This window comes from Procambarus clarkii, chromosome 48, assembly GCF_040958095.1.
Source record: "Procambarus clarkii isolate CNS0578487 chromosome 48, FALCON_Pclarkii_2.0, whole genome shotgun sequence".
Taxonomy (NCBI): domain Eukaryota; kingdom Metazoa; phylum Arthropoda; class Malacostraca; order Decapoda; family Cambaridae; genus Procambarus; species Procambarus clarkii.
The window spans coordinates 8918605-8943502 of NC_091197.1; the positions used below are offsets into that span (position 1 = coordinate 8918605).

Consider the following 24898-nt stretch of genomic DNA (forward strand, 5'->3'; position numbering starts at 1 on the left):
GTCCATTTCTTGCTATTAGAAAGACAATTTAAAGACATAAAGACATTAATAACTCTATTTTTCATTTCGTTTTCCATTGTCGGGGACAGGAAGCCGTTAGGTTTATCGAGATTCCTCCCCAAAGGCTAATGGACCTTCCCCAGGATGCAAGCCACAATAGTTAGCTAACTCCCAGGTGCCTGTTTTTTATTACTAAGTAAATAGGGGCATCAGTTGAAATGAAACGTTACTCAAACGTTGCGACTTGTCTGGGAGTCGAACCCGGGGCCATTCTGGCGTGACTGGCTGATTTTTATTGGGATTCTAGAGTAAGAACGATCGTGGCTGCCAGAGGGGTTGACCCCATCAGTCAGCTTGACTCAAAGACAGAAATATTAATATAAATGTTTGTCAAAATCGAAAGTTAATTATTTTACTTCTTTCTTAAATCGTAAAACTACGGGCTCACCATAGCCCGTGCTACTTGAAACATTTTGTTCCAGGTAGCGAATCTACAACAAATAGTAAAAAACTCAGTTTCAGTCAATTTCGTCACGGCTTCAACAATCTGGAAATTTAAACGTATCAGAAACTCCCATTATTATCTTACATTTTCTTATGAGAAAGGTGTTGCAGTGAGGAATTTTAATCAGTGGTGATTAAGTGTTATCTTGAGATGATTTGATTTGAGTTCAAAAAAATATTTGTGTTCAGTAAACCAAACACTTGAACCGGTCGGTATAGTGATGACCCCCAACTCCATGCAGGCTAGACGGTAGAGCGACGGTCTCGCTTCATGCAGGTCGGCGCTCAATCCCTCGACCATCCAAGAGGTTGTGCACCATTCCATCCCCCACCCCCTCCCTGCTACCCGTCCCATCCCAAATCTTTATCCTGACCCCTTCCCAGTGCTATATAGTTGTAATGGCTCGGCGCTTTCCCCCTGATAAATCCCGTCCCTTGTATAATTATTAGTAATTATTATTTATTATATTGAAGGTATGAGGACGCAGCAAGAGGCCGGACTCGGGGCTCTGGACTATGGCTTTGTCTTATCATTATTGAGGAGAAAAACTGGACCCACTCCCGAGGCTTTGTTCCAAGTTGTATCAACCAAAAAAATTGACATAAAACGCCGTGTGTGCAAAACAATGCAATGGGCGGCTTTTTCTTCTTAGTTTTTTACTTTTTTTTTTAAGTGGGAACAAAACTTTGTTAATCTTATTGAAATCGCTTCGATAGGTCACAGTTTTCATTATATATATATATATATATATATATATATATATATATATATATATATATATATATATATATATATGCAATTGACGATCACAAAACACTGATCATTTTATGCGGAAAATCCACAGAGAAATATGAAATGAGGTGTTTCACCTCATTTCATATTTCTCTGTGGATTTTCCGCATATATATATATATATATATATATATATATATATATATATATATATATATATATATATATATATATATATATATATATATATATATATATATATATATATGCGACAACTGTGAGACAAGACTGTGACCTCGTCACTTGGTCACAAAATATAAAGGAGGAGAATATTTAGCCCGCCAGAGGTGGAACAACTTGAGACGGGAATATTTACGTCCAATATATCTGTCGAATATTTCCACCCCACGGCCAGAGAGAGGGCTGGGAGGGACTCTTGTACATAACTGATAACACACAGAAATTACAATTGCGTGAGGCATCAAATGAACAAATCCACAAGGGCCGTGACGAGGATTCGAACCTGCGAACCATCCCTAGGGAAGACTACCCATCCCTAGGGAAGACTACCCATCCCTAGGGAAGACTACCCATCCCTAGGGAAGACTACCCATCCCTAGGAAAGACTACCCATCCCTAGGGTAGACTACCCATCCCTAGGGAAGACCACCCATCCCTAGGAAAGACTACCCATCCCTAGGGAAGACCACTCATCCCTAGGAAAGACTACCCATCCCTAGGGAAGACCACCCATCCCTAGGAAAGACTACCCATCCCTAGGGATGGGGCTGCGAATGGCATAATAACAGACATACGTAAAGATTTATAACGAAAGAGAACTAGAGAAATATATACTTTTTAGGACACGAACAATTAAAAATGGAAAATAGAAAACTAAACTTTACTACTCGACCCAAAGAAAACGGAATATCTAAATCTATGGTAAACTTCACGAAAACTCACAAACTATCCTCCCCAGAAGGACTGCCAGAAAAAATAAAATGCTACTTAAATTACGGGATGTTAATTATAATTCTAACAGCCGCCAATATTCACAGCTGTGGAACATAATCTAAAGATACAAACTCAGTGCAAGTTACCAGGGTGTGAAATATCGCAATGTTGCAACATTCTCTATCAAAGGATTTTCATAAACTATCGTGTAATGTTGAAGCTTAAGTACGGGGTGTAGTTTGTACATACCAGTAATAACATTGTATAAAACTAGTCCCGTACTGGTTTGTACGGGTCCTGCCCTACCCATCTGCCCCACAGCACACATTCTCACTCTCCCCATTCTCACTAGTGAGGAGCCGGTCGGCCGAGCGGACAGCACGCTGGACTTGTGATACTGTGGTCCTGGGTTCGATCCCTGGCGCCGGAGAGAAACATTGGGCAGAGTTTCTTTCACCCTATGCCCCTTGTTACCTAGCAGTAAAATAGGTACCTGGGTGTTGGTCAGCTGTCACGGGCTGCTGCCTGGGGGTGGAGGCCTGGTCGAGGACCGGGCCGCGGGGACACTAAAAAGCCCCGAAATCATCTCAAGATAACCTCAAGATAACCTTCCCTCATCACTGTATATAAGCATTTTCACTACACACTTTCACTCAAAACGTTGTGCCCAGGACGCAACTCTGTCGTCTTGCATGTCATGTCTGAATACATTAATGTTTAAATTATAGACAATATCTGCGGTATTTTGATTGCACATTTCATGTTCTACTTCGTAAAGGGGGGTTGCAGAGGCCGATACCAAATCCAAAAGAGTGGTACTAGGGGCTGACCCCCCGAGCACCCTATGAGACACTGCAAATAATCCCCAGTCATCATGCCCAAGTTGTATGAGGCTAGCCACAAACGTCTGGTTTAAACACTTGGATAACCAAACAAATGCAGACATTCTCTCTTTTTGGCTACCCAGCGATGCCCGGGTCTCTGGCTGTTTGTCTCTCCCTCTCTCCTTACTTTTCTCACTCCCTCCTCCTCAGTTATCTTTCCTTTTATGCCTCTCCTTAACACACTCTCTCTCTCTCTCTCTCTCTCTCTCTCTCTCTCTCTCTCTCTCTCTCTCTCTCTCTCTCTCTCTCTCTCTCTCTCTCTCTCTCTCTCTCTCTCTCTCTCTCTCTCTCTCTCTCTCTCTGTCTCTGTCTCTGTCTCTGTCTCTCTGTCTCTCTCTCTCTCTCTCTCTCTCTCTCTCTCTCTCTCTCTCTCTCTCTCTCTCTCTCTCTCTCTCTCTCTCTCTCTCCCAATGGGCAAAACATTCTCTAGTAACGTTAATTCAACATCGATAACGGCTGAGAAAATCTATTCTCACAGCCTAAGGACAACCAAACTCTCACGTCATGGTTCACAGGACTCGTTGGTCATCGCAACAGGAGTCGATCCTACCTACAGATAGGCATGAGGTCACCCCTGTCACACTCGCCATGCAGTCACAGTTTACCAGATCCGCCTGTTCTCCAACCTCAGACAGACAGACAGACAGACAGAACATTCTCTCTTATAGAAATTGACATGGCAAACAATACAACCACAGTTCCTCCAACCACGTGTCAAGTGAGTTTACGTTCATCAACTCCATTCATGTGACTTTCCAAATCAATTCATCAACTCTCCTTCCCCCCTCCCTCCCCTCAACGACTAGGTTAGAGTGGTGGGTGTCGAACCCTCGTTTTTTTGTGTTCCTCTGGTCCCTTATGGGAGGAGAGAGAGAGACCTACCACAACTGTAGGTGTTTGGTTGAGAAGAAAAGTGACTTTCTCTTTCCTGGGGGAGATGGTTGTTGCTGGGGGATGGGGGGGGAGGGGGAGGGCCTGTCATGCTGGCAGCGTTGGTTAACGGTACCTGGGTGTTGTGGTGCTGGGGGGGGGTGTTATTAGTGTGTTTCTGGAGTGCCTGTCTGTGTCTGTGGGGGTGCCTCGTTGATGTCTGTGGGGGTGCCTCGTTGATGTCTGTGGGGGTGCCTCGTTGATGTCTGTGGGGGTGCCTCGTTGGTGCGTACCTTGTCAACCCTCTCAATCTTGAGGTATTCTGTCATCTACCCTTCAGTCGTGATACCCACTCTCCCTCACCTGTCACTCACCGTCCACCTCTCACTCACTCACTCACTCACTCACTCACTCACTCACTCACTCACTCGCTCACTCACTCACTCACAGCGGCCTTGTAATGGTTAGAGAGAAACGTGATGTGGGGGTATCAGCTGCGGGTACCTTGATGTGGGTATCAGCTGCGGGTACCTTGATGTGGGTATCAGCTGCGGGTATCTCTTGACGTGGGTATGCTACCTGAAGGCGCTCTGTAGCATACTAGAGACATTTAATAGGAGTCAGGTGACACGCAAAGAGGTCATCAACATACTTAACAACAAGCTCAACCAGCCACAATGTCAGACAGATTACAAGAGATGGTTGTCCACCACAGGGTAATACATCCATGGAACTACCTACTCGCTGAAGCCAGCAATGCCAAAACATCTCCTTCTACAGCTGAAAAAAATCTTCATGAATGGGGGGGTGGGGAGAAACCTTTGACAAGCCACCGGCTTTCTGTCCCCGTCGTGGCTGCTGGAGATATTGGTCCTCAGGTAAATTCAGGCAAATATGGAATGGATGTTTTATGTAGTGGGTATGTTATAAATATATTCTCTGCCGGTCTGTAGGTAGTGGGATTTTCAAATGGAATTTCGATGTTGTAAGCCATGGATGTATGACATTATCTGGGGAGTCAACCCATCATCCATCAAAGGTCTTGTCATCCACGCTATATATTATAAATTGTCAATCATAGCCAGTGCCACAATCGTTGAGGTATATCTCACCACACTAATGTCTATCGTAGCGGATATATGCTATATATATATATATATATATATATATATATATATATATATATATATATATATGACGAGTATATCCTCCGGTACCAGTATGTTCTCCGTGTAGAAAGTGATATCCACCAACAGTATGTCATCTGTCACGCTTTGCGGTTATTACGGTCACGAGTCATCATCACCACTTGTGGTAATGCCAACTCTCACCCATAGTGGTAATGGCCACTGGTAACGTCCCGTCACCTCCCACAAAGCTCATTACCTATGCTGTTATTCACGGAGCTGTACGCTCACCACACAAGCACAATACTCCGCAGCAACTTTCCCCCGTCAGAGGAAAGCCACCGGTTCCTGTGGTTGTAGTTCGTTTAGATTCAGTAACTCGGAACCAAAAGTTGCAAGTAGCCCGGGGTATAAGGAGCCCGTGGTGGACTTACCTGGCACAGGAGCGGCAAGTAGCACGAATTATGAGGAGCCCATAGTGGACTTACCTGGCACAGGAGCGGGATAAGTAGCCCAGGCTGTGATAAGCCCGTGGTGGACTTACCTGGCACAGGAGCAGCAAGTAGCCCGGGCTATGAGGAGCCCTTAGTGGACTTACCTGGCACAGGAGCAGCAAGTAGCCCGGGCTATGAGGAGCCCTTAGTGGACTTACCTGGCACAGGAGCAGCAAGTAGCCCGGGCTATGAGGAGCCCTTAGTGGACTTACCTGGCACAGGAGCAGCAAGTAGCCCAGGCTATGAGGAGCCCTTAGTGGACTTACCTGGCACAGGAGCAGCAAGTAGCCCGGGCTATGAGGAGCCCTTAGTGGACTTACCTGGCACAGGAGCAGCAAGTAGCCCAGGCTATGAGGAGCCCTTAGTGGACTTACCTGGCACAGGAGCAGCAAGTAGCCCGGGCTATGAGGAGCCCTTAGTGGACTTACCTGGCACAGGAGCAGCAAGAAAAGCTGTAACGGGACCAGCTCCTTCTCACCCCCACTTAAGGTCCACCTGCCCAGTGAGGAGCGCGCGGCTGCAAGCCCAGCCAAGCGAGGAAGGCAGCGTGTGTGTGTGTATATGTGTGTGAGTGAGTGTGTCTTGCAGGGGTCCGCCCCACTTTTCCAGCAGCCCGGCGGAGCAGGAGGTCGGTTGAGACCCGAGTCTTCAGTATCACCATAACCCGAGAGTTTAACCGCTCTCCACCACCGACCACCACGCACACACCTCCGAGCTCAGCGCCCGGCCAGTGTGATTTTGCTGCAAATTGTTGAATATATCAGTGAAGATCTGTTAATCCGGAGGAAAAAGGACTCAGAGCTTGCAGTGAAACATGAGAGAGAAAGTTGAAAGTAGGACCTAGTGCACCAGGACCGTGGATATTACAGCTGTGGCTTGACATTTCCTAAAAGTTCCTTCCCACATTTCACAGCATCTGACAAAAGGTGGGTGTAGTCCTGTATTTTATTAGTTTTGGTATTTTAGGGTTTAGTTCACCGTAGCCTGTATTGAGCGAAGTCATTTAGGAAAAGTGATGTAGCCTGAAACTTTTGCTGCAGCCTGTAACTTGTACTGTAGCCTGTAACTTGTGCTGTAGCCTGTAACTTGTACTGTAGCCTGTAACTTTTGCTGTAGCCTGTAACTTGTGCTGCAGCTTGTAACTTGTACTGAAGCCAGTAACTTGTACTGTAGCCTGAAACTTTTGCTGTAGCCTGTAACTTGTACTGTAGCCTGTAACTTGTGCTGTAGCCTGTAACTTGTACTGTAGCCTGTAACTTGTACTGTAGCCTGTAACTTGTGCTGTAACCTGTAACTTGTACTGTAGCCTGTAACTTGTGCTGTAGCCTGTAACTTGTGCTGCAGCTTGTAACTTGTACTGTAGCCTGTAACTTGTGCTGTAGCCTGTAACTTGTGCTGCAGCTTGTAACTTGTACTGTAGCCTGTAACTTGTACTGTAGCCTGTAACTTGTGCTGCAGCTTGTAACTTGTACTGTAGCCTGTAACTTGTGCTGTAGCCTGTAACTTGTGCTGTAGCCTGTAACTTGTACTGTAGCCTGTAACTTGTGCTGTAGTTTGTAACTTGTGCTGTAGCCTGTAACTTGTACTGTAGCCTGTAACTTGTACTGTAGCCTGTAACTTGTGCTGTAGCCTGTAACTTGTGCTGCAGCTTGTAACTTGTACTGTAGCCTGTAACTTGTGCTGCAGCTTGTAACTTGTACTGTAGCCTGTAACTTGTGCTGTAGCCTGTAACTTGTACTGTAGCCTGTAACTTGTGCTGTAGCCTGTAACTTGTACTGTAGCCTGTAACTTGTGCTGTAGCCTGTAACTTGTGCTGTAGCCTGTAACTTGTACTGTAGCCTGTAACTTGTGATGTAGCCTGTAACTTGTGCTGTAGCCTGTAACTTGTGCTGTAGCCTGTAACTTGTACTGTAGCCTGTAACTTGTGATGTAGCCTGTAACTTGTGCTGTAGCCTGTAACTTGTGCTGTAGCCTGTAACTTGTACTGTAGCCTGTAACTTGTGCTGCAGCCTGTAACTTGTACTGTAGCCTGTAACTTGTGCTGTAGCCTGTAGCTTTTGTTGTCTCGTGTAGCTTCTTAGTGCTTGTAACATAATATTGTGCTTCATAATGTAGCATAGGCCATGTTGTAGCTTACTAATGTAGCATAGACCATGTTGTAGCTTACTAATGTAGCATAGGCCATGTTGTAGCTTACTAATGTAGCATAGGCCATGTTGTAGCTTACTAATGTAGCATAGAATATGTTGGGCATGTTGTAGCCTACTACTGTAGCATAGGCCATGTTGTAGCTTACTAATGTAGCATAGATCATGTAGCTTACTAATGTAGCATAGACCATGTTGTAGCTTACTAATGTAGCATAGGCCATGTTGTAGCTTACTAATGTAGCATAGAATATGTTGGGCATGTTGTAGCCTACTACTGTAGCATAGGCCATGTTGTAGTTTACTAATGTAGCATAGACCATGTTGTAGCTTAATAATGTAGCATAGACCATGTTGTAGCTTAATAATGTAGCATAGATCATGTTGTAGCTTAATAATGTAGCATAGAATATGTTGGGCATGTTGTAGCCTACTACTGTAGCATAGGCCATGTTGTAGCTTACTAATGTAGCATAGACCATGTTGTAGCTTAATAATGTAGCATAGACCATGTTGTAGCTTACTAATGTAGCATAGACCATGTTGTAGCTTAATAATGTAGCATAGGCCATGTTGTAGCTTACTAATGTAGCATAGACCATGTTGTAGCTTAATAATGTAGCATAGACCATGTTGTAGCTTAATAATGTAGCATAGACCATGTTGTAGCTTAATAATGTAGCATAGATCATGTTGTAGCTTAATAATGTAGCATAGAATATGTCGGCATGTTGTAGCCTACTACTGTAGCATAGACCATGTTGTAGCTTACTAATGCAGCATAAACCAGGTTGTGGCTTACTATTGTAGCATAGATCATGTTGTGGGATATGGGAGCATCATAGTCTACTAACTCAGATGTAAATATAGTGTCAATCACCAATTCCATACGAACTTAAAATAATACAACGCTATGTATTATTCTCTCCTTTTCCACATATTTACTTTTTAATTGCATATAATTATTTTTAACTACTTCCGCTGACAAATGAAGGGAACTGAACCTGAGAAATGATGAGAGAGCTGGCAGATAGCGTCTGATTTACACTGCAGTTATCAAATATGACTTCGGAAGAGACCTGGGAGTCAATTATCATTATTGGAGATCGTGACACTAAATAAATATATGTGTTCTAAACATAGGTGATGTTCGTCCTTCGGAGTCGAAGTTGACCATGACCTCAACTTCAGGTCGAAGGTCGGTGGCTGTGTACCCGGATGATGGGGGATGAGATCACATGAGCCCCAGACACATGGGGGACATGTGGGTGGGTGGGTGCTGCTCTAGAGGAGGAAGAGGAGGAGGTTGTTCTAGCTTTGCGCGCAAAACGTTTCCTCTGGGCATCTGTAGTCCGTCTATGCTCTGCTGCATCGGCCCCCCTCCGTGGTGACTTTGCTTCGCCATGTTGGGCGGTCCTGGGCAAGCGACTCTCAAGTGCTGGAGTCGATGTCCAGGTCTTCTTCTGGCCGCCCAGTGAACGCGTGCTTTGATATAATTCTTCATACATCAGCCGTTTTGGCAATCATCTCTCAGGCATTCTGACAACATCAGGCCTTGGCCACCCGCCCTGAGTTTTCCGTGGTAGGGTGTAGACGCTGGGAATTCCGGCTCTTTCTAGGACCTCCGTGTCCGGGGATTTTGTCCTGCCACCTGATGTGTAGGAGTCTTTGGAGAAAGCTCAAGTGAAAGTGATTGAGCTGTTTGGCGTTTATGGCGTAGACAGAACAGGTTGTGCTGGCGTAGAGAAGGGTGGTGAGTACCACTGCACTGTAGACCTTCCGTTTGGTGGTGAGGCTGAGGCCCCTCCGCTCCCAGACAGTCTCAAGAATCTTCCAAACGGCAGCGCTGGCTTTGGCGATCCTGTTGTTGACTTATGGGTCTATGTTGACGGCTCTTGAGAGTATGGCGCGAAGATAGGTGCAGTTGTCGACTGTCTACAGGTTCTGCCCCTTGACAGTGATGTGCAGTTGCTGGGAAGGTATTCCGGGCGCGGGTTGGTACACGACTTCGTTTTTTATGGTGCTGATGATGAGACCGAAGTTGTCGCAAGCTTGTGAGAAGCAGTCCAAGTGCTCTGTTGAGGGCGCAGTCATCAGCGATCAGGAAGTCTCTTATGATAGTTTCCTTCGCCTTTGTAACAGCCTGCAGGCGCCTGAGGTTGAACATCTCACCGTCAGTCCTGTACTCCATCCTGATTATGATGGGTAAAATACAACCAACAATATAAATCTTTTTTGTTCTGCAAGAGGTGCAACTAGCCTGAAGTTGCTAAGATCCTGAAGCCAACACCAGCGGCTCAAAGGAAACCAGACACGAGCTAAGACACCCACACTAGCCACCCCAGCCACGACACTGACAACCCTACACAACACACACCCAAACTAACTCATACAAAACCAAACAAATGACCCAAACCGCATGCCAACCCATGGTGGACAGACCACCGAACTTTCACGCCTCCTTTCTCCACACCCAAATCCTTTTCCAGAATTTCACCTCCCCATCCCTCTTCCTCCCCCATCCTTTCCAAGCCCTTTGAACATCAAATCCAATCCAGGATGCGAGCCAGGATCTCCCCGGCAATGGACAGGCGTGGGATACCCCCGGTGATTATCGCAAGGCTGCCGCTTGCCTTTCCTCTTGTAGATGTTAACTATGCTGGTTTGTTTTTACCGTTGTGGTATCTTTCCTTCATTCCACATGGACTGTAAGAGCTTTATCAGTTTCTGCATTATAGCTGAACCTATGATGCAGGTCCATCATAGTATTTTGAATACTTCAGTAGAGATTGCATTTGATCCTGGCGCTTTGCTACAGGAAAGCTGACTGATGGCCTTCTTGACTTCTTCTTCTTCTACGGGAAGATTATCAAGGTCCTGGTTGATCTCCACATGAAGTAAGCGAGCAATGGCCTCGTCGTTGATTGCGGCGGGGCGGCTGAGGACCTGATCAAAGTGTTCAGCTCATCTGTCCAAGATCTGTTTCTTCCTTGCCAGCAGTTGAATTCTGTGGTCCATATACAGCCTTCAGAGCATCATAGAAACGCTTGGTGTCGTGGCTTAACCTTGGATTTCTTCGCCCTTTTTACTAAACAACGCTTCCTGCATCTCACGGAGTTTCCTTCACATCTTCGCTTGTGATGTAGGGTCATTCTAGTATGCTCGGAACAGTTGTTGATTTTCTTCTAGCAGTGACTGTATATCTTCATCGTTTTTGTTGAAACAGTCCTGGTTTCTGCTGGTTGATGATCTGAGGTGCTCAAGGGCAGCAGCATATATTGCCCCTCTGATGGCCGTCCACTTCACCTCAGTGCTGTCCTGGCCATTCTGGGGAGTATCTAGCAGCCTGTCTTATAGGTAGTTGGAGAAATCTTCTGCTACTTTTCTGCTCTTCAGTTTGGAGACATTGAGGCTCTTTACACTCCTCTGACCTGGGGGTCTTCTTATGGGCAGGAGGTGAGGTTTGCACTTGGATTCGATGAAGGGATGATCAGACCAGAAGTCGGTCGGCACCACACCAACCCGCTCTCGCACAAGACAGTACATATATGACTTATAGCTTATCGTCAATATTTGGCATATTAATAAGTACATATGTGGTATATTCCAAGTTATATTTTATTTTCAAGGTACAAACTTGACCACACATGGCCTTAGTCACCTCACATCCTGCCTGTCTTTCTAACATTATTTTAAATTCCCCAATCGAATACTTTATTGATATCAGTTTCCAGTTTGTCAATGTCTTCTACATAATAATCTTCATGCAGATTTGTGTATCGTCCACAGAGGTTTATACGACCGGTAGACTTGTATTTTTTGCCTATCTATAAGAGAGAACGTCTGTTTGTCTAAGATTGGAGCCCAGACGCTTAGGGTTATTCTAAAAAACAACCTTGCAAAGGGAATGGTCTGAGGCGCGGGATGGACATAGGCTGGTGGGGGTCAACAGAATTCTAGAGGGAACATCATGCTACGTTCTCATTCTGAATACCATTTCGATTTTTGGCACTGTACTTTTCTACAACACCTAGACATTTTGAAAAAAAAATCCACAATATTTTTCTTAAAATAATATACACTATTATTCACTGATCTCGAGAAAAATAAAATAAATATTCTGCTGTTCATACTTAGGCTGTATTAGCATAAAATAGTCAATTTAACCACAGCTTGAAAAGTTTTCTGAAGCCTTTCTCAAAGCAAATGGGTAACTATTATATTTTTTTAATATTTTATAATGCTAGGCTCCTCCTGCTAGTGGACAGTCCACACGCCAATGGTAGATAGCGAGAGAGAGAGAGAGAGAGAGAGAGAGAGAGAGAGAGAGAGAGAGAGAGAGAGAGAGAGAGAGAGAGAGAGAGAGAGAGAGAGAGAGAGAGAGAGAGAGAGAGAGAGAGAGAGAGATATGAAGTCAACTAAAAGATAAAGACAGACAGAATGAGACAAAATGAGAAAGAGAAAGAGACAGACAGTATCAGACAGAAACAAACAGAGATAGACTTCCAAAGAGGTAGGATCGGATTAGGGCAAAAAGAGAAAGGACGACAAACAGAAACAAAAACAGCATCAAGACACAAAAACAAAACCTACACGTTGAGTTATGTACCAAGTTTGACATATTCTACATACAAGCCTCACCAGTAACTATATAATTAATCCCTCGACCGGTAACTGACCCCCCTTGAACATAGGTAATTTCTTCTTAATGTAAAAATATCTCTTCTTGGTAGCAAGAACTGGCGCGTCAGGCAGTTCCCACAGTTAGTAATCACATTATATAAACTAACAGATCATGGGCTAGCAAAAATATTAGAGTTGTCTGGAATGAAGAGACACTATTGGGCATTATGGATGCCGTGTGGGTTGGATTGACTGAGCACCAAGCTTTATCTGTTCGTTCCTGCTTATCCAGCAGCAACTGCATTTCTGGCAATTTATCGATGGGAAAGTTACGTCAAGGAAAACGGGTGGGTACGGTTTGCCATGAACTATGGGAAACCACAGACAACGTTTTTTTTTTAATCATACGAACGGGAGTCAAAAGTCGTCTGCTCCCGTATCCACCTGTACAAAAGGAAATGGTCTGGAATCACCCTCCGTGACCTGGGATCAGTCCACATGACCTGGGATCACTCCACATGACCTGGGATCACTCCACATGACCTGGGATCACTCCACATGACATGGGATCACTCCACATGACCTGGGATCACTCCACATGACCTGGGATCTCTCCACATGACCTGGGATCACTCCACATGACCTGGGATCACTCCACATGACCTGGGATCACTCCACATGACCTGGGATCACTCCACATGACCTGGGATCACTCCACATGACCTGGGATCACTCCACATGACCTGGGATCACTCCACATGACCTGGGATCACTCCACATGACCTGGGATCACTCTACATGACCAGGGATCACTCCACATGACCTGGGATCACTCCACATGACCTGGGATCACTCCACATGACCTGGGATCACTCCACGTGACCTGGGATCACTCCACGTGACATGGGATCACTCCACGTGACCTGGGATCACTCCACATGACCTGGGATCACTCCACATGACCTGGGATCACTCCACATGACCTGGGATCACTCCACGTGACCTGGGATCACTCCACATGACCTGGGATCACTCCACACGACCTGTTATCACTCCACACGACCTGGGATCACTCCACACGACCTGGGATCACTCCACACGACCTGGGATCACTCCACATGACCTGGGATCACTCCACATGACCTGGGATCACTCCACATGACCTGGGATCACTCCACACGACCTGGGATCACTCCACACGACCTGGGATCACTCCACGTGACCTGGGATCACTCCACGTGACCTGGGATCACTCCACGTGACCTGGGATCACTCCACATGACCTGGGATCACTCCACATGACCTGGGATCACTCCACACAACCTGGGATCACTCCACATAACCTGGGATCACTCCTCATGACCTGGGATCACTCCACGTGACCTGGGATCACTCCACATGACCTGGGATTACTCCACATGACCTGGGATCACTCCACGTGACCTGGGATCACTCCACACGACCTGGGATCACTCCACATGACCTGGGATCACTCCACGTGACCTGGGATCACTCCACGTGACCTGGGATCACTCCACATGACCTGGGATCACTCCACGTGACCTGGGATCACTCCACGTGACCTGGGATCACTCCACATGACCCGGGATCACCCTCCATCGTCTACTCACCGATATTAAACACCCATGAGCATGTGCCAAACTTGTATAGGCCTAAACTAGAAACAAAGGCGACCAGTCAAAAGGCAGATATGAGGATAAGGATTTGGGATGGGACAGTGGACAGGAATGGTGTCCAATCACTTAGATGGTCGGGGGATTGAACGCCGAAGCGAGAGCGTCTCCCTCTACCGTCCAACCCAGCTGTCCGCGTGGTAACCCAACCAGTTACCAGGGGCCAGATTCACGAAGCTGTTACGCAAACACTTACGAACGTGTACATCTTTCCTCAATCTTTGACGGCTTTGGTTACGTTTATTAAACAGTTTACAAGCATGAAAACTTGCCAATCAACTGTTGTTATTGTTATAAACAGCCTCCTGGTGCTTCGCAGCTCATTAACTGTTTAATAATTGTAAACAAAGCCGCCAAAGATTGAGAAAAGATGTACAGGTTCGTAAGTGCTTGCGTAAGTGCTTTCGTGAATCTGGCCCCTGACCTCATGGTGTTTAACTGAATGACGCGCTAATCAACCAGTGCATCACGCGCTTCGTTTCAGGGCGGATGAAGTACGTCACTGTAGCCAGTAGCATACGACGAGAGAATCTTAATCGTGCATTTTCCGGATCCACGATGATTTGTATGGCTTGCACAACCTCTATTGTTTACACAGGAGGAGGAGGAGGAGGAGAGGAGGACAAGGAAGACCGGGAGGAGGAGGACGAGAAAGAGGAGGAGGAGGGGAAAATTGAGTCTCTCGTCCAGTAATCCTTGTAAGAATTTTGTGTCTCCAAATGGAAGTAGAAGTAATGATAGTGTGAACGGGTTGAGAAGGAGCCCATTGAGAGCTGAGGTACAGAGGACCGGCTGAGAGAGAGTCGAGTCGAGCCTATACCCCTATATAACACTTGGGAAGGGATCAGGATAAAAATAACATCAGTTACAACCCCGCTCCTGTGCCAGGTAAGTCTACTACGAGTTCACGTTAGCCTGTGCTATGGAAAGGAATGGAATGATGCCCAACCACTCGGACGGTCGGGGATTGAACACCGACCTGCATGAAGCGAGACCGTCGCTCTACCCGTCCAGCCCAAGTGGTTATGCGGGCTGGTAGAGAGATGTTGAGAGAGATGGTGCGTACGTAGTGGGGATTAATGTTGGAGTTTCCATCCTTTCTATTTTAGGGCTGAGGTTGCCAGTCAGGGCAGCCCAGCCTGTGACCCTGGAGGTGTACGTTTCATCCCGTTCCAGGCTTCCCCGCCGCTGCCCGCGGCTGGTGCACATGTTTGTATTCCTCGTGTGGCTCTATTTTCATGAGTCAGTTGGGTTTTTTACCGACGATGAGGATATTATGTGTAAGCAGCTAAATTTAACCGAATTCGACCAGACTTTCCTTTCCTTTCCCCAGGAGGCCAGCCAGATTCACGAAGCATTTACGCAAGCACTTACGAATCTGTACATCTTTTCTCAATATTTGGCGGCTTTGTTTACAATTATTAAACAGTTAATGAGCTCAGAAGCACCATGAGATTGTTTATAACATGAACAACAGTCGAATGGGAAGTTTTCGTGTTTGTAAACTGCTTAATAAATGTAACCAAAGCCGTCAAAGATTGAGGAAGGATGTACACGTTCGTAAGTATTTGCGTAACTGCTTCGTGAATCTGGCCCCATAGGTCTGAGACTATGGGCCGCGGAGGCAGAAATTCATCCTTGAGTTGACCCTTTGAGTTGCTCCCGTGAATCGGAAGCAACTCAACCTAACCTAACCTTCAAGGTAAGATTAGACACTTTCTCGTGTTCTATCCTGTCAGCCTTCGAACAAATATGATGCCAGCTTCTCTGAGCTTGTTTCACCGCCTCACTTCTCTTGCAATAACGTATTGGCTGACATCCCTAAGGCTTTACGGGCTCACCATAGCCCGTGCTACATGGACACTTCGTCCTGAGTAGCTAAATCTTTAACAACAACAACCCTAAGGCTGCTTGAGGCATTTCATTTCCATTCGCGACCTCAGCATTACTTCATCACATCGATACTCCTGGTTATTTTAAACGTCCTGATCATGTCCTCAAACTCTTCTGGTGTCTAATGGGGAGTTTTTCCTTGTGTTCATTTCTTCTCTCCAATTATTCTAAAAAGTTTTAGAATAAATGGAGAGAAGATAACTGTGATTTTTGTTGTGATTTTACATAGTAGATTTACATACAAATATAAACTCTACAAGTCTATACTCTTGATATCTAATGACTCCTCGAGGATTCGAACCTAGGCTGCCAGGGGTTCTATATGCACTGCACTAGTCACTGCAATCACTGGTGAAGTGGTTCAAGGATTATGTACGCCAGGGGGTGAGCCGTAGTAATCCAAGTTCGAACCCTGGGCGGGGTCTTGGAGTCTTTTTAAGTGATTTATGGCTTGGGGACCTTTCAAGCTTTCTTTCACATAAAAAGTGTGTTATGGATTTTGGCCTGTAGGCTAAATCCATCTACATATACGTTTTGCATGATGATGTGTCGGTGGCTGTCTTCCAAATGTTTGGTAGTTCTCTAGTTTCAATTCGTTTCCGGTATATTGCAACACATTTCCTGCTTATGGTTTTGGTTTTCTCATTCAGCGCCTATCTTGAAGTTATCTTAAGATGATTTCGGGGCTTTGGCGTCCCCCGCGGCCCGGTCCTCGACCAGACCTCCTTTTTAGTTACACACCCCCAGGAAGCAGCCCGTAGCAGCTGGCTAACTTCCAGGTACCTATTTACTGTTAGGTGAACAGGGGTCATCAGGGTGAAAGAAACCCTGGCCATTTGTGTCCGCCTTCACCGGGGATCGAACCCGGAACCTCAGCATTACGAACCCTGAGCGCTGTCCACTCAGCTGTCAGGCCCCCTTAACTTAAGATCTTGAATGGTCTCAAATCGAAAGTCAGACATTGCTTCACTCACAACTGTAAATATTGGCGATGGGTACGACATTGGCATGTGGGCCTGCGGGCCGCTCCAAGCAACAGCCTGGTGGACCAAACTCTCACAAGTCAAGTCTGGCCTCGGGCCGGGCTTGGGGAGTAGAAGAACTCCCAGAACCCCATCAACCAGGTATCAACCAGGACGCTGTTGCCATTATCTGTAATCCACCTTTATTACTTTTTAGTAAATAAAATTTATTATTATCTCTCTTTATTACAGCCTCTTGCTACTTTACTCTGTGATATTATTATTATTATATTTACTCTGTGATATTATATATTTGCCTATATAATAATTTACTCTGTGATAGACATCAGATCGCTGCATTGTTTCAAGAGTAGGTTAGACATATATTTACATGAATGAGTTTGGGGTGGATATAAATAGGAGCTGCCTCGTATAGGCCAACAGGCCTTCTGGAATTAACTTTATGCTTACGTTCTTATGTACATATGTGGCTGTGGAGCTACTGGCTTTCACATGCAATGTCGTTCACAGATAACTTTCCTAGCTTTGGCTTTACTCTAAGCCACTTTCCTCTTCTCCCTTTTCACACGTCTGCTCTTTTGGGCCAACCAATGCTCTATTAAACGAATGTAAACAATTCTGCCATGATTAATATGCTCGAGGATTGTGATTGTGATTGTGAGGCTGTGATTGGAGCGTCATGCTCAACGACCCAAAAACACACACACACACGTGTAAGATAAATAACTTGCAAATCAAATACACAATAGTTTCTCTTTAGTAACTGTTGCAGGCGCATAATGCTCCACGCGTTACTGAGCGCTGCGTAAAGAGGTCGCCAGCAGTGTGTGTGTATAAACACATGCTTTCCACACCCCCGTGGCTATTATAGTAGCGATACACAGCTTCGGGATACACTCTTTCAGTAACAGTGCTTCTGGCTGCAGTGTTGTGGACAGTGCTGCTGGTTAGTAACTGTGCCTCTGGTTGTAGTGTGGACAGTGCTTCTGGTTAGTAACTGTGCCTCGGGCTGTAGCGTTACAGTGATTCTGGTTAGTAACTGTGCCTCTGGCTGTAGCGTTACAGTGATTCTGGTTAGTAACTGTGCCTCTGGCTGTAGCGTTACAGTGATTCTGGTTAGTAACGGTACCTCTGGCTGCAGTGTTACAGTGATTCTGGTTATTTACAGTGCCTCTGACTGTAACGTTACGTACAGCGTTTCTGGTTAGTAACAGTGCTCCTGGTTGTAGTTTTACAGTGATTCTGGTTAGTAGCAGCGCCTCTGGTTAGTTACAGAGCCTCTAGCTGCAGGATTACAGTGCTTCTGGTTAGTTACAGAGCGACTCCATCAGTTACAGAGCAGATTCCATCATATCCACCACGGAAAAATATAATCCACCACTGTCATTAATCGCAGTACTGCCCCACGGGATGGGTATGGGGGTCCACTACTCTCTACGGGATGGGTATGGGGTCCACTACTCTCTACAGGATGGGTATGGAGTCCACTACTCTCTACGGGATGGGTATGGGGTCCACTACCCTCTACAGGATGGGTATGGAGGTCCACTACTCTCTACGGGATGGATATGGGGGTCCAATACTCTTTACGGGATGGGTATGGGGTCCATTACTCTCTACGGGATAGGTATGGGGTCCACTACTCTCTACGGGATGGGTATGGGGTCCACTACCCTCTACAGGATGGGTATGGGGTCCACTACTCTCTACGGGATGGGTACAGGGTTGCCAGATCCGAATTGCTGAAAGTAGCGAACTGACGGTTTAAAAGTAGCGAATTTGTAATTAAAGTAGCCTAATACTTTATTTAGCGGTCGATACGGGTTTCAGAGCAATATATTGTGAAACATAGAATAACACTAGAGGATTTAATGATTGTATTAATATTATCACCGCATGTATATCATAAAGAATGTAATAAGTGGATAATTTACTAATATTTGCTGCATGAAGTATAATTTACAACTTACAATTTACAAAATTGAACATTTTGAAGCTATTTTGAAGCTATTGAAGGGTTTATAGCATTGTTTTGCCTGTTGGTGGCCTGAAGTGTAGAAAGTTCATAACCAAAGTCCACTTTCTCCAGGGGGCAGATGAATGGAATTAAAGTCCAAATTAACATGAAGCTTTGCATGATCAGCTTGATGCTTATCTGATGAAGCATGATCAGCTTCATGCTTATCTGATGAAGCATGATCAGCTTCATGCTTATCTGATGAAGCATGATCAGCTTCATGCTTATCTGATGAAGCATGATCAGCTTCATGCTTATCTGATGAAGCATGATCAGCTTCATGCTTATCTGATGAAGCATGATCAGCTTCATGCTTATCTGATGAAGCATTATCAGCTTGATGCTTATCTGATGAAGCATGATCAGCTTCATGCTGATCTGATGAAGCATGATCAGGATGCACGGATCTTCCGAGTATTCCAAGAGTGAAATTTTCTAACTCAGTGTGAAAGCTACACTAATCTGCTTCATCTTTTTTTGATGAAGTCAAGTCATCCTTTCCAAATCATTTAGGATTGGTTTGAGGAATGTGAAATAAAGCTTTAATTGGCAGGATCAGATTACATTGAAAAATTAGCTGATTTGCAACATACTTATCACAAGAGGAAGAAGCAATTTGGTAAGGAGTTGTTCAAGAATCCCAGTGATCTAAACAGCCGCTCTACACTATTGTTCCTTGAACAAATCCACAAGGGCCGTGACGAGGATTCGAACCTGCGTCCGGGAGCATCCCAGACACTGCCTTAATCGACTGAGCTACGACAGGGTAAAAAGGGTTGAAACCTTTTGTCTGTGTGTGTCTATTGTTCCTTGCCAACCATCGTCTTCCTGACAAAGGTATCAACTGTATGGGATCCATCATTTAAAAGTCTGTGAATCTCTAGATAACTTTCTCTCCTGAGTGAAGATCTATGGAACCAGCTGTAGATTTCTCTTATCTTGAAGTCGATGCTGGAAGGTAATTTCGTGAGATGCGTGAGATAACCACCAAATGCAAGGAACTGACGTGTATTTGATAAGAAACAAATAAGGAATATCCTTGTTGACCAGACCACACACTAGAAGGTGAAGGGACGACGACGTTTCGGTCCGTCCTGGACCATTCTCAAGTCGATTCAAGTCCAGGACGGACCGAAACGTCGTCGTCCCTTCACCTTCTAGTGTGTGTGGTCTGGTCAACTTACATTAGCCACGTTATTGTGACTCCTCGCCTGCACAAGGAATATCCTTGTTCATCACAGCGTAAAGTGAGAGGCGAGGTCCACACAGGGTTGTTGACCCGGCCGTGCAAGAATCTGCTTCAAGTCAACTCCAGTATAGCCAAAATAATCTTTGAAGTGTTGATACAAAGGCTTCAGAGGTAGTGCTTGTCATTGAAACTAGTTCCATAAACTATGGTAATGTTTTCCTTTTGAATTAATTCATTGTGTCGGGGGACAGGAAGCCAGGGTGTATTCATATACGATACATATATCGAGGTCCCTCCTCCTTCCCCCCCCCCCCCTCCAGGGCGAGTTACTGACCCCGGCCATGATGCAACCCCACAACAGGCTGACTACCTCCTGAGTACCTATTCTCTGCTAGGTGAACAGAGGCATTAGTTGAAAGGAAATGTGCCCAACCATTTCAGTCCCACCCGGGGGGATCCTACCGTGTTTAGCTTTATAATATCCAACACAGACACACAAATGTTTTTCACAGGCAATACCCGTCTACTCATCTATACTGTTAGCTCTGTGGAGAAATGCCCGACAGACCACTGGAACATTATCTAACACAGTGCACAGTTACAGTCACAACAGACCACTGGAACATTATCTAACACAGTGCACAGTTACAAACCCATTAAGATTTCAACTTAGATTCAACAGAGCAGAAGTTGTTGTTAAACCCATATGCTAAAATGTTACTGAAGCGACCATACGAGTCATAAATACTCATACTCCGCCCAAGTAAAAGAGAAACAAGCAACACTTAGTGGGCCAGCCAGAGGCTTAGGGCCCGCGCAGGAATATCCCTGAAAAAAAAATTATATATATATATATATATATATATATATATATATATATATATATATATATATGTCGTACCTAGTAGCCAGAACGCACTTCTCAGCCTACTATGAAAGGCCCGATTTGCCTAATAAGCCAAGTTTTCATGAATTAATTGTTTTTCGACTACCTAACCTACCTAACCTAACCTAACCTAACTTTTTCGGCTACCTAACCAAACCTAACCTATAAAGATAGGTTAGGTTAGGTTAGGTAGGGTTGGTTAGGTTCGGTCATATATCTACGTTAATTTTAACTCCAATAAAAAAAAATTGACCTCATACATAATGAAATGGGTAGCTTTATCATTTCATAAGAAAAAAATTTGAAAAAATATATTAATTCAGGAAAACTTGGCTTATTAGGCAAATCGGGCCTTGAATAGTAGGCCAAAAAGTGAGTTCTGGCTACTAGGTACGACATATATATATATATATATATATATATATATATATATATATATATATATATATATATATATATATATATATATACTGGTTTACTAGTTGTCCATCACTACATATTGGTACTTTCCACTAAATAGTCAAGTACTATCATATCTTAAGGATGGGATCGATCGCCCCCTGGGGAGGATTACTTAACCCTGCAATTACTTTTTCTTTCCAAAGTTCTGAGGATCAACGTCCACAGGGCCCGGTCTCTGACCAGGCCTCCTTTCGTGGTCTGGTCAACCTGGCAGTTGGGCGCAGCTGTGATTTACACACATTATAAATGCATAAATAATAAGTCGTTCACTACACCGAGAAATCACATTAACTTGATATATCGATGATCAATCCAACAGGAGCCTTGATGAGGGTTCGAACCTATGCGCTGGGTGTTCCCAGATACGCTTTAGTCAACTACACCACGATATGGTCAAAAGAATTGGAACCTGGAGTACTACTGCACTCACGGGGGTCCCGAGGCTTCCACTGAAACCTAACATGGGTTTCACACAACTCCTCCCCATGCACTCTGGCTATCTTGAGGTTATCTTGAGATGATTTCGGGGCTTTTAGTATCCCCGCGGCCCGGTCCTCGACCAGGCCTCCACCCCCAGGAAGCAGCCCGTGACAGTTGACTAACACCCAGGTACCTATTTTACTGCTAGGTAACAGGGGCATAGGGTGAAAGATGATGTGATGTAATTCTTTAATTAGAAGTAATTCTCCTTCAATACACAAAGTATTGACCATTTGACCACCCCAAAAAAAGAAGATCCTTGGCGACAGTTCGAGAAACATTAAGACAGACAAAAGTGTGTTTTTATTATGTGTTTTTGAAAGTCCCTCGAGGAGCCTCATATTGACGAGGGTAGATTTAGATTTAGATTTAGATGTTTATTCAGGTAAGGTATATACATACAAGTGATGTTACATTAATGGATTGATATATAGATAGAGCTAGTACATACAATGCCTAAAGCCACTATTACGCAATGCGTTTCGGGCAAATTATATATACTCCTAGTAGTGTAAATACTCGTGTGTAAATACTCCTACTCCTAGATGTAGCCTAAGCTACTCTATCCTTTTTGAGATATACAGTATTATCTCAATAAACGTACCTGAACTTGAAGAGTGTGTTCTGTGTTGCTACGAGAAACTAAGAAACAAATTCTAGGTGTTCAGAACACCTCAGTGCGCCCATAAGAGCTCATCCAGGATTAGCATCTGTTGAGCTGCCTCCGCTTAGCGGGTTATTTTGCTCTAATATTTTTAGTTGTAAATATCATTTGATTCTAAAATTACCATCCCGGTAACCGTATAATAATAATAATAATAATAATAATAATAATAATAATAATAATAATAATAATGACTGTCAAGACATATTTCAAGTTCAAGTACGTTTATTGAGACAATAAAATACATCTCAAAGGAATAGAATAGTTTAGACAATTTCTACCCTCCTTTATCTCGTTACAATTCTTCGCCGGGTCCGGTCAACTCAGTCAGGTCAGGTCAGGTCACTAATCCTAATTATTACATCAAAATATGCGTATTACACATCATAAATATAGTGTACAAAATATTACACAAATTTATTGCATGTTATCTTAAACTTTAATCCTAACTACGTTGGTTTAAATGTTTATTTTAGCTAAGAGAAGGATGTATACATTTTTCTCGGTGCGTATATACACTGTATATATACAAAGAATACTTTAAGTTGTCTGGTAAGGTGTTGCTGTGATCTTAATAACACTCACGAACTTGATAGGTCCAGTAACCACACCAATACAAAAGAATTCATATTAATAATACACAAGAAATAATACACAAGAATCACATAATGCTCACGAATCTTCATAGCTCGGTGTACTCACCTAATTGTGCGGCGGAGGGACAGGAAGCCTGATATGTCACCTGAATGTTCTTCTCACAGTAAGCAAGCCGGGGGGAAAACTTGGTTAAAATATTTGGTAATACATCGCTTTAAATGAAGCTTAACTGAAGCTAAGATTCTCGACTTAGATTTGTGAGTATATATAATTTTTGAGAGAGGGGGACACTAAAGCCCCGAAATCATCTCAAGATAACCTCAAGATAACCTCAAGAGGAACCATTTGGACATTAGGAAATGTAGATGTTTATCTCTCAGAATGTTTAGTAATATGTTTATTGTTGGTGATGTGTTTCTATGTATGTATTAACACGATGTACTGAATGGGGTGAGAATAGCTTGAGCTACCTCATCCCTTTGTGTGTATTTTACCTCAATAAACTTATTTCAATTTCAATTTGGACATTCTTGGGATACTAGGCTAAGATTTTTAGATATAGTTTGAGTGACGTATTTAGGCATTTCTTGAAGATTGGTGATAAAGTAGTCTGGTCAACCCGTGAGAGGTCAGGTCTCGTCGCCAGCCTGGGTCAAACAGGTCAAGAGGGTCAACCTATCTGCACCTGACCATCAAGCAACTAGCCGCTAATGTAGCCTCTGCCTACATAGCAGGTGGGGGGGCTAATGAATTAATCCTCTCAGTTCAAAAGGTGGGCAGTAATGAACAATGCTAAAATATAATAGGAGAGCATATATGAGTACCTTATGTTCTAATGCTATAAAGTATGATGTTATTCTAGAATGTATTGATTTGCCTAAGAGACAATTCACACAGTGTGTTAGGGGAGACATGATCACTACCTACAAAATTCTCATAGGAATTGACAGGGTAAATAAAAAAAAAACTGTTTAACACGAGTGGTACGCGAACAAGGGGACACAGGTGGAAACCGAGTACCCAAATGAGCCACAAAGACATTAGAAATAATTTTTCAGATTCAGAGTAGTTAACAGATGGAATGCACTAGGCAGTGATGTGGTGGAGGCTGACTCCATACACAGTTTCAAATGTAGATATGATAGAGTCCAGTAGGCTCAGGAACCTGTTCACCAGTTGAGAGGCGGGACCAAAGAGCCAAAGCTCAACCCCCCGCAAGCACAACTAGGTGAGTACAGGGAGCTATGCCTTCTCCCCTAGTATATGGGAGGTTGTTGTTCTTGTTTAAGATTCGCTCCTTGGAACAAAAATTCCAAGTAGCACGGGCTATGGTGAGCCCGTAGTGGACTTTTTTCTTATATATATGGGAAGGACGAGTGGTTATCTGTGAGTAATGTTGTGCTGTATTACTACTCCCTTCCATTCTAGATCTCTTTTTTTTTTCCTGTATCCTCTTGCATCAACTAAATCATTGTATTAATTTATATCAAAGTTAATTGATGTATCACATTTAAAACTACTTTCCATAGACCTCTTTCTATAGATCAACCAGCCCGTCCTCCTAAGGTTACCCAACGTCAAGAAAACGGTCAAATTAAAGTGTCCTCTCCTAACCTACCAGAGGACCCAAAACAGAAAACGGGACAGTACGTCACTTTCGTCAGCCTGCTTCCATTTTCTAGTACGATCATTTTTAG

General features: G+C 44.2%; 1 protein-coding gene across 3 annotated transcripts in view; it reads right to left on the bottom strand.

Moving 5' to 3' along the window:
- Positions 1-24898, bottom strand: part of LOC123764749 (very long chain fatty acid elongase 7) — a 142451-nt gene that overhangs the window by 51738 nt on the left and 65815 nt on the right. Inside the window, exon 1 of one of the 3 annotated variants that reach the window (XM_069302572.1) lies at positions 23307-23327. The exons of the other annotated variants lie outside the window; for them this stretch is intronic. The gene's annotated coding sequence lies outside the window, so the exon portion shown is untranslated. Of the gene's footprint in view, positions 1-23306; positions 23328-24898 lie in introns of those variants that run through there. 3 annotated transcript variants of the gene reach the window in all.